The 10,714-nt window shown below is 39.8% G+C and overlaps 1 long non-coding RNA gene across 2 annotated transcripts in view; it reads left to right on the top strand.

Annotated features, from left to right (window-relative positions):
- The first annotated feature begins 4,159 nt into the window (after positions 1-4,159).
- LOC138956342 (uncharacterized) overlaps positions 4,160-10,714 on the top strand; it is a 7,383-nt gene continuing 828 nt past the window's right edge. The window contains exons 1-7 of one of the 2 annotated variants that reach the window (XR_011452613.1): positions 4,160-4,436; positions 4,776-4,951; positions 5,435-5,610; positions 6,321-6,435; positions 7,259-7,367; positions 8,304-8,416; positions 9,794-10,714. The exon at positions 9,794-10,714 is cut by the window's right edge and continues 828 nt beyond it. This is a non-coding gene — a long non-coding RNA (uncharacterized lncRNA). The remainder of the gene's footprint in view (positions 4,437-4,775; positions 4,952-5,434; positions 5,611-6,320; positions 6,436-7,258; positions 7,368-8,303; positions 8,417-9,793) is intronic. The other variant, XR_011452614.1, reaches the window with a different exon arrangement.

Raw genomic sequence — 10,714 nt, 5'->3', positions numbered from 1 at the left:
TTAATTGGATCTGTGATCCAAACATGGCTTTTGGTCAATCGAGATGGAAGTTTATTCCACAAGCCCGTAGGGCGAGTGGAATAAACTGTCATCGAGATTGACCAAAAGGCATGTTTGGATCACAGATCCAATTAACATATATATCTCGACATTCACTGGTCTTAGGGTTTTGTTTTTAAAGAAGAAAAAAACTTGCTTGAACACGGACCACTTCTCCAAACCTAATCACTCGCATTCCACCTCAAGGTCTCGGCCAACCAAGACTATGGCATACTCGTAGCAAAGCCGCCGAATGGTACCGTAAACCAAGAATAGTGACGAAAGAGAATAGCATGTCGTCTTTTGATTTGGAACGTGACGTCCCAGCTGAAAAAGTACCACACGATGTACTATAGTATACTATAGTAAACTATAGTAAATGTACCCTGTACTATAGTAAACTATAGTAAATGTACCATGTACTATAGTACATACTGTAGTACATGGTACTTTGTACTATAGTACTGTGTAGTAAATGTACCATGTACTATAGTACTTTGTGGTACAGTATAGTACTTTGTACTTTGTACTATGGTACTTTTTAGTGAATGTACCATGTACTACAGTAGTACTATAGTACCTAGTACTTTGTACTATGGTACTTTTTATTGAATGTACCATGTACTACAGTAGTACTATAGTACCTAGTACTTTGTACTATGGTACTTTTTTGTGATGTACCTTGTACTACAGTAGTACTATGGTACGAAGTACTTTGTACTATGGTACACTGTGGTACTTTGTACTATAGTACTACAGTACATAGTACTGCGGTACAGTATAGTAGTAATAGTATACATGCATTTTGTGTTTTTATTTTTATTGTTTTATTGATATAACTTATCAGCTAAGTATTACTTTTTTTGTTTAAATTTGATTAAAAAACATTGTTTTTAAAATTGTGTTTTATATCACCAGTTGTGCATGTAAACGTGTTGTGTGTGTTTTTACAAGGTAGTCATACATATAAGATTCATTATGTTTTGTGCGTGCGTGTGTGTGAATTAAGCCGTTTGTTGGAGATGACATGAGATATTTTCAAACTTGTTAACTGTGCATTTGCAAAATACACGTAGGAATACTTTGTGCTCACACACACACACACCACCACCACACACACACCGTCACACATACACATACACACACACACACACACACAGTCACACACACGCTCGCACGTGCACACACACAAACACGTGGGAACGCACATATTCACTTAGGAGAAAGGACTTTTGTAACGTCAGATGTACATAAGTATAGTTAGTTTTTTGTAAACAGTTAGCATCAAATGTGAAATTAATTTTTCATTAACGTTAGCTGGAAACGCTTCTCACAAAAAAGTTTTCAAAAGAGAATTTAACAATTGCTTTAAAAGTTAAAGGATAAGGATAGGATAAGATTTTATATAGTCCTGTGAGGTTGCATGCCCTCATGGAAATTCGGGCTGCTTTCTCCATGGGGAAAGCGAGCTGCCATACAGTATACGGCGATACCCACACATTTTGTTTCCTGCATGCGTGTATTCATGTTTCCGAGCCCTGAGACTTTCGCTGTGAACTTGGGTTCTTTATCGTGTGCATGCGGCCACCGAGGAGAGTCTGCACGATGTTGACTCTAGGAAATAAATCCCTCGCCGAACGTGGGGATCGAACCCACGCCGATTGCGACAACTGGTTTTGAAGACAGCGCCTCTACCGACTGAGCTATTTCCCGCCCGCCCGAAACGCTTAGTAAAATGGTCTGCAGTGAAATTTTGAAACAATACCTTTTTTATGTTAAATTTAACGTTTGCCAAAATAATTCTTCATGTAGGATCAAGTGCAAAGTTCTTGGTTTGACCTGAAGTTGACTGAATTTTGCTGTGTGTACAATATTGTTTCATTTTAAATAATTTGAGAGAGAGAGAGAGAGAGAGAGAGAGAGAGAGAAAGAGAGACAGAGAGAGAGACAGAGAGAGACAGAGAGAGACAGAGAGAGCGTTGTGGCATACAAGCATTACAAACAAGTGTTTTTTCACCCATGCAGAGAGGCACCCCTATTCTAATCACATCATATACACGGACACACACACACACACACACACACACACACACACACACACACACACACACACACACACACACACACACACACACACACACACACACAATATGAGATTTAAAAAAAAGGTTATGGAATATGTACACATCAAATGCTTAACAGAGAGACAGAGAGAGAGAGAGAGAGAGAGAGAGAGAGAGAGAGAGAGAGAGAGAGAGAGAGAGAGAGAGAGAGAGAGAGAGAGAGAGAGATCATAATTAACTTTGTTACGTCAGGATAAAGGTTTTAGGCTTAGCCTCAACTTCCAACCTGTCCTTGCAGGGCGGGACTACCGGGGGGGGGGGGGGTGTTATGGGGGTTGCGCAACCCCCCCCCCCCTAGCCTAAACATGTACCTCACTTATTTAAAACATTTTTTTATTATTGTTTATTTTATGCCGTTTCATGCAAGGAGCGACCATTTTCCTATCTCAGAATATGACCTACCCATCAGCTTCAGGGGGCTTTGCCCCCTGACCCCCACAAGGGGCTCTGCCCCTTGACCCCGCCAGGGAGAACATCCCCCTGGACCACCACTGGCAACCCCCCCCCCCCCTCTCTCCTCTTTGCCTAGTCCGGCCCTGCCTACATATACAGAGAATAATAGTAAACGTAAGCAAAAGACTGCACACCCACACACACACACACACGCACGCACGCACACGCACACGCACATGCCGCACTCACGCCCACACGCATGCACACACACAAACCGCTGACATTCGCTTACCGAAACACACACACACACACACACACACACACACACACACACACACACACACACATACCCCCACACACCCCCCATACACACATCCCCCATACACACACATACTGCGTAAACTCACACACCGTCACACACACACACACACACACACACACACACACACACACACACACACACACACTTGTGTGCGTTGCATATCTGCACATGCTAAAATGAACAGAGCAGTACCTAAAAGGAACTGTAACTCATAAAATTAAATAACTAGTAAAAACATTTAAGTTTTGGTTGAGTATATATATACATAAAATATTGGACTAGCAAAGTCATCAAACACAAGACCAAACAAAAACAAGTCGCGTAAGGCGAAAATACAATATTTAGTCAAGTCGCTGTCGAACTCACAGAATGAAACTGAACGCAACGCAACGCAGAAAGGCCGTATACTCGTAGCATCGTCACTCCACCGCCCGTGGCAAAGGCAGTGCACGTGGAATTGACAAGAAGAGCGGGGTATTCGTTGCGCTGAGAAGGATAGCACGCTTTTCTGTACCTCTCTTTGTTTTAACTTTCTGAGCGTGTTTTTAATCCAAACATATCATATCTATATATTTTTGGAATCAGGAACCGACAAGGAATAAGATGAAAGTGTTTTTAAATTGATTTCGAAAAAAAAAATTTGATAATAATTTTTATATATTTAATTTTTAGAGCTTGTTTTTAATCCGAATATAACATATTTATATGTTTTTGGAATCAGCAAATGATGGAGAATAAGATAAACGTAAATTTGGATCGTTTTATAAATTTTTATTTTTTTTTACAATTTTCAGATTTTTAATGACCAAAGTCATTAATTAATTTTTAAGCCACCAAGCTGAAATGCAATACCGAACCCCGGGCTTCGTTGAAGAATACTTGACCAAACTTTCAACCAATTTGGTTGAAAAATGAGGGCGTGACAGTGCCGCCTCAACTTTCACGAAAAGCCGGATATGACGTCATCAAAGAAATTTATCAAAAAAATGAAAAAAACGTTCGGGGATTTCATACCCAGGAACTCTCATGTCAAATTTCATAAAGATCGGTCCAGTAGTTTAGTCTGAATCGCTCTACACACACACACACACACACGCACGCACACACATACGCACATACACCACGACCCTCGTTTCGATTCCCCCTCGATGTTAAAATATTTAGTCAAAACTTGACTAAATATAACAAAAACAAACTGAGCCGGCTACTTTCGATACGAAGAAAGGGTTCGCATCACTGTGGTTCGCATGCGAGAGTTATGTCCCTTAAAAATCGAAGAGGAGACCACTCCGAAGTAAATCAAGGGACAGCACTAGTAACTGATTTTCAACGAACGAACGAAGAAAGTGTTTGCACCAGGGAGATTGGAAAAAAGCGGGCTACAACATCACGAAAGGAACCCACCAAGAGAGTGTAACCATAATTCAGAGAGCAGAAGATGGATCTGGACTGAGAAGTAAGCCTTCAAGAGTTTTCCACGTAATCGTATCCAGATTCGCTCAGGAGTTATCGAGTGATTTGCAACTGTAACTGCCAAGTCATCGACTATCGAGTGAGGAGTACGTATAATTATTCTTTACTCCCACAACTCTTTTTCACTATCACTGTCACTACCCGTATCCGAATATTTTTGAGATTTGCAAAGTTTATACCATTGTGAGAATCTGAATCTGATACAATTACAGTGACCATTGGGCCGTCTGGTTGGTTTTCTTTCTCTTTGAGTTTGAGTTTGATGTTTTTACTTTGTTTGAGTTTTACTTGTTTGTTGATTCTATCTGGATCTGGCTGCCCCACATGGTGGTGTTCGTGGGGAGTACGTGACAGAGGCGGACTATTTCGTTAACTGTTTACTTGTAAATTCCCATTTTGAAAACATGTATACATGACTTTTTCAGATTAAAAATCTGTCGGCAATGTGGAAAAGAGGTTGAACTGGTAACAGGAACAGTGAGCTGGTTGATCAACTTGATGGCATGGCTGTACCAAATCATTCAATTGGAACGGAACCGACAAAAACACCAATGTTTCCATTCTTCTTTGTGCTGAAAGTTTACACTGACAGGGACAACAAGTAAGTGACATATATATGCGTGCGCGAGTGTAGTATGCTTCGTATGGTATTTTTATCTGTTGTCTTATTATTTGTTTTGTCTTTTAATGTGCACCACACTGAAATTTCTCTGTATGAGATAATAAAGTATTCGTATTCGTATTCGTATTCATTTTAAACTCTTGTCTTAAATTACCCGTACCACTTGTATAACACACACACACACACACACACACACACACACACACACACACACACACACACACACACACACACTGACACACACACACACATATTTAAACATCAAGTTTTTCTGTTCACTTTCAGTGATGGACGGCCTATCTGGTGGCCTGTAATTATTCCAGTGTCTTGGGGGCACAAGAGGCAAAACTGTTTGATGTTACTTTTTGTGTTTTTATTTCTGCATGCTTTATTTGGATTACTAGAAAACCTCTTTTTATTCCTTTGTGCAAATCTATTTGACCTTTATTCTTTTACTTTTAGTGAAAAACAAAACTGCCTGAGTTGGTGGGGAAGCTTCTGGACTCCAGGTCAAAAAAAACAGTCGGCAGGGTGATGACAGATGGCTGTACCAATGAGTCATTCAGATAGAAAAGGAAGCAGACACCAAGGATTCCATTCTCTGTGCTGAAATTGTGAAAAGTTGTACTCTTTAACCAGTAAGTAAATTATTAACAACAAATTATAAAATTTTATTTCAAATTTAATGTAATTTGCAATTATATTGTACTAGCATAGCTGAATTTGGTATTTATGATCCACTTTTGTGTAATGTTTGCAACACACACACATACATTCAAATATAAACTGCGTCTGAATCAGTGATGGACATTTCTTGTTTGATTCACTGTCTTGGAGTTTGATCAAATTTTCAAACAAATTTTGCTTTTCTTGGGTGTGTGTTTGTTTTTGTTTAGCCCTTAATTGTGATGCACAGACAGACACACACACTTAAAGACACACTCCCTTTTAGGACCTTGCTTTTTTCATATTTTCTGTGAATAACCTTTGTGAATCATCAATCAACGGCCTTTTTAAGACACCCAGGGGTCCTTTTTAAGGCCTATTTTTCTCAGATATTTTGAGGTCTAACAAGGGGAGTTCCACTGTATGAGCAAGCCTTAGTTCTATGTTTAAGTATAACAATGGGTGAAGTGCATCTGACTTTATATTTGTCATATCATTTTAAAAGCCCTTAAAAAGTTTTGTTGATCATCATTATAAAAATACAGTCATGAAATTTCTGGCTGGATACTCAGTCCTCTCTTGTGTTACAGATGCTGTGAAGCGACAGGAGGTGTTCCTTCAACAGATAAGGACAACAACAAAGAGTTTTGTATCACTTTATGGAACTTGTTATATCTTTCAGGGTCCTAAATGGAGGGTTTCACTGGAGCAGTGACTGTTGGACAACAAGTGCAGGGTGTGTTTGGACCTCCTGGATCAACATGTGTGCAGAACTGCTTAGGGCTTGAACTTCATGGGTGTGTGTAGGAAATTTCATATTAGATTTTGATATTAACATATTCCTGTGGTGCTATATAATTTAAATTATATGAGTAAATGAATATGTCTGTATGAATGTACGTATTTGCTGTGTCATTGTGGCATAGATATATATAGACCTATAGCAATAACAAGACATACATGCTGTGAATGTATGCTTTTATGCTCTCCTTGTACAAATCTGAATTAACTGAAATTTTTCTTAATGGCCAAGCACAGCCAGCTCTTTTCGACCTTTACATAGGGCCACAGTCAGAGATTGTAGAGTACACAGAGACCATTCATACTTCTTTGCGCTAAGGTAGGACTGCAGGTTATGTTTTTATCACGGCTTTGTCAACATACTGTCATTTCTGTCCGGCTGACAGTGCTGCAAACATTCATTGGATTGAAAATGTGTTTGTTATTGTTTGTGAACATCCTTTTTTAAAAGACCTGGAAAAAAGCCCCAGAACAGATTATATAGTACATAATAATATGTAATTGAATTTAAATTTTCTTTTCAAATCAGTGTCTTTTTACAAACTAGCCTTTGTTATTTTTGTGAGTTTAAGTCAGATATCAACACATACTGAATGCATAGTTCAGTCTTAGAGTGGGAGAATGTTTGAGGCATAAATTGCTTTTGACAACAACAAAAGTTCCCGGTTGAATCGAGAAGCTCCCCCAAAATAATTTTATTACACATGCCTAAAGCCAGCATAGTGCAAGCAGATTTATTTGTGTATGTGCTTGTATAACATGTACAAAGACAGATAATTTGTACAAGTGTTGGCTCTTCATTTTTAATTATTTTTTCAGGATCCTTGGGGGGTTCCACTGTATCTGTGACTTTTGGACAACATATCAAGTTCTGGTGGTTTTTTGACCTAATGGATCAACATATGTGCAGACCTGCCGAGTGCTTGAGGTAAATTGGTGCATTTAGATATATATTGTTTTGCCTACCTGAGAGATACCACCCATGTGTCATGATGTGATAAATGAACCATCTCTTCACAGGCGTGTCTATCATGTAAATGAGGTTGGTTCAAACAACATGTCTGTCAGGGATGTCATTTTCCACTGCTTATGCAAAATCTCCGAGACAAACTTCATTCTCAAAACACTCGCGAGAAAATGGCAAGCCCAAACGTGTTACGAGAATGACTTTGCATCTGTGACTTTGTAATCATGAGCAGTGGAATATATAAGGTCCCTGCCAGACCAGCTTGCCATGACCTCAATGATATGCCCATATGTGCGTGTATGGTTTAGTTACTACATGGGTTATCTCTCCGGTACGTAGGAATTGAAAACAGAATACTTCATGGCTTGCTGTGTGGCACCAGATTTACACTTATTGCTTTTCAAATATTGAAATATTCACGACGGGCGCATTGTACACGCAAGCACAAGACCAAGTGCGCACGGAAAAGATCCTGTAAACCATGTGGGAGTTCGGTGGGTTATAGAAACACGAAAATACCCAGCATGCCTCCCCCGAAATTGGCGTATGCTGTCTGAATGGCGGCCATACACGTAAAAATCCACATGAGTGAACGTGGGAGTCTTAAGCCCATGAACGAAGAAACAGAAGAAGAAATAATATTCACTTTTACTTGTGTAAACCCAGTAACACACAGTAGGCTATGTAGTGTTCTCTATTTGTATCATTGAAACGCTTCTGTCCCGTCAATCACACTTTAAATTGCCTTATATTTTGGATGACATATGCCACCCCTTTGGTATTCCACTGATAATAGTTTAATGTTTTAGCTAAATAGTTTCAGCTAATCGCTATGGAGTATGCAAACACTGGAATTATATGCGATGAAACACTCAAGCTGCTTTCTCTTGCTTATAGCTGAGAGCAGCACTGTAGCTCAGTGACTGTCGGGTGGAGGATCCAATTCCTGCCTGTTTCCGACATAATGGATCAACATGAGTGCAGACCTGCTGAGCGCCTTATCTTCTTGGGTGTGTATAGATGTATACATTAAAGGCACAGTAAGCCTCCCGTAAACCATCACAGAGCTCCCCGAGCGTCTACATACAGTACAAGCATACTTCCATTTGAACGCTCACCGAACGGGAACATCCTGGCTGCTTTCTGTCGAGCGTGAAAAATTTTCAAAGAATTTATTTTCGTGGACTTGGTCCTCTACAACAATGGCGCCTCGTTTTGGTGCTGGACGGCTGTTATGAATATTCAATACCAGAAATCACGCCCGGACAGTAAGCCTCCCGTAAACCATCACAGATACTGTCAGGCTTTTACACACAGTACAAACACCCTTCCATTTGAACGCTCACCAAACGGGAATATCCTAGGTGCCCTACGTAAAGAGCGAGCAATTTTTAAAGAATTAATTTTGCCGATTGAACTCAGGTCAAAAATGAGTTACTTCCCTTCGGGTCTCATTCTATCGATGTAAACTGGCGATAGCCGTGGATCGATGATTATCAGAATGTTTTTGGACCGTGGTGCGTTTTTGCGCTAGACCTAACTTTTAAAATCTAAATAATAAATTGACAGCTTGTCACACAAACATTCTTTAATCATAAAAGAATTCTTTTTTCATCAAGACAAGATCAGTACAATTCGAAGTTGTGAAAGTTTGAAAAAAGAAAAGCCCGGAAGCAGGGTCACGCAAGGGTCGTAGCAGACGGCGGTTTATGCATATATCACCGTTCCTCTCAACAGTCAAAAACCATCGCTAGAGTTTTTGTGAACCACAGCCGTTTGTTTCGTGCATAAAAACGTGCTATTGTAGATAAGCTCACATGGAGTCGCATTCAAATGACTAACTGACGACTACATTGTGAAAAAAGGGAAACTGGATCACACTGGTTCACGATGGCTCAGGGGTAAGATAAACCACGCAAAAATAAATTATTTGAAAATTGTTCGCTCTTTATGGAGGGCACTAGGATGTTCTCAATCGGTGAGTGTTTAAATGAAAGGGTGTTTGTACTGTAGTCTGTGTGTAAAAGCCTGACCGTATCTGTGATGGTTTACGGGAGGCTTACTGTGCCTTCAATTGTATTCATAAATTCACACACACACACACACATACTGACAAAGACATTCATATTCATGCCTGCACACACGCAAGCACAAACATACACGCACCAGCACGTTTCAAACCACCACCGTCTCAGTCGGTGCAGCTGTTTCGGAGCCTTTAGTCATCATAATACACACACAGACGGACACAACTTTTAAAAGTTAGATATATATGCACTAAAAGCCACGGCACTTTAAGTTAGGTTTCATTATCATTCTCTTAAAGTTTGGCCCTCTTTGCTTCAGTCTGCATGCTTTCTCATAGTCATACTGCTGTGTCATTGCAGGTTTCATTCCATGCTCTGGTGTGGGTGTCATAAGCAAGAGAGCCTCCTGTTCACTTCCAGCAGATGAATGCATGGTGAAGGACCTTGATACCACTTACAGACGTCAAAGCAGCTAGCTAGATGCCATTGGAGAACAACCAAAACTATTCAGCGGGTGCCATCGGCGAACATAAATACAAGTTACAGAACAGGAAAGCAGATATCACTGGCAAAGGGAACCGGACAGCAGCTACAATAAACTTAATCAGATGCCTGTAGCAAATAATCTGGACACCAATCACAAATCAAACAGATGTGGAGGACAGAGAACATTTCATGTGATTATTGCCACATATATAACCCTGTTTTGAAAAAAAGGGACATAACACCACACTATATACTTTCTGGTTGCATGCTGAAAACTCTCCATTGGACATTTAGTGAGTTTTGACTCACCAGGTCAGGAGAATGTCACTGATGGGGAGCATAATTAGGCTGACTTACAATGGGTAGACAGAATTGAACATTGTTGTTTTCTTGGATGGTTTTCGGGATAGACTTTACAAAGTTAACATACTGCTATGGTTTGATCAATTTCAAACATGACCACATTTGGCATTTTTTCAAAACCACATTTTTGACAAATATCAAGGATGTGTTGCGAAAGCATGTGTTCTTATTTTTCTGAAATGTTTTGAAAGCTAGATTTTTGATACTTTACAGGCTATTGAAGTTGGATGACCTGTAGATGTGACCCATGTAAAATTGACCCTCATAAACTTTTAAGTTCACAGAAATTAATAATAATAACAGAGAAATGGTATTATTTTGAATGTGTTTGAAGCAAGATCGTTGTAACTCAATAACCCCCCGCGGGTTAGGGGGAAGAATCTACCCGATGCTCCCCAGCATGTCGTAAGAGGCGACTAACGGATTCTGTTT

This window comes from Littorina saxatilis, unplaced genomic scaffold (genome assembly GCF_037325665.1).
Source record: "Littorina saxatilis isolate snail1 unplaced genomic scaffold, US_GU_Lsax_2.0 scaffold_332, whole genome shotgun sequence".
NCBI classification, from domain to species: Eukaryota; Metazoa; Mollusca; class Gastropoda; order Littorinimorpha; family Littorinidae; genus Littorina; species Littorina saxatilis.
This window is presented reverse-complemented; position numbering and strand designations above follow the sequence as displayed.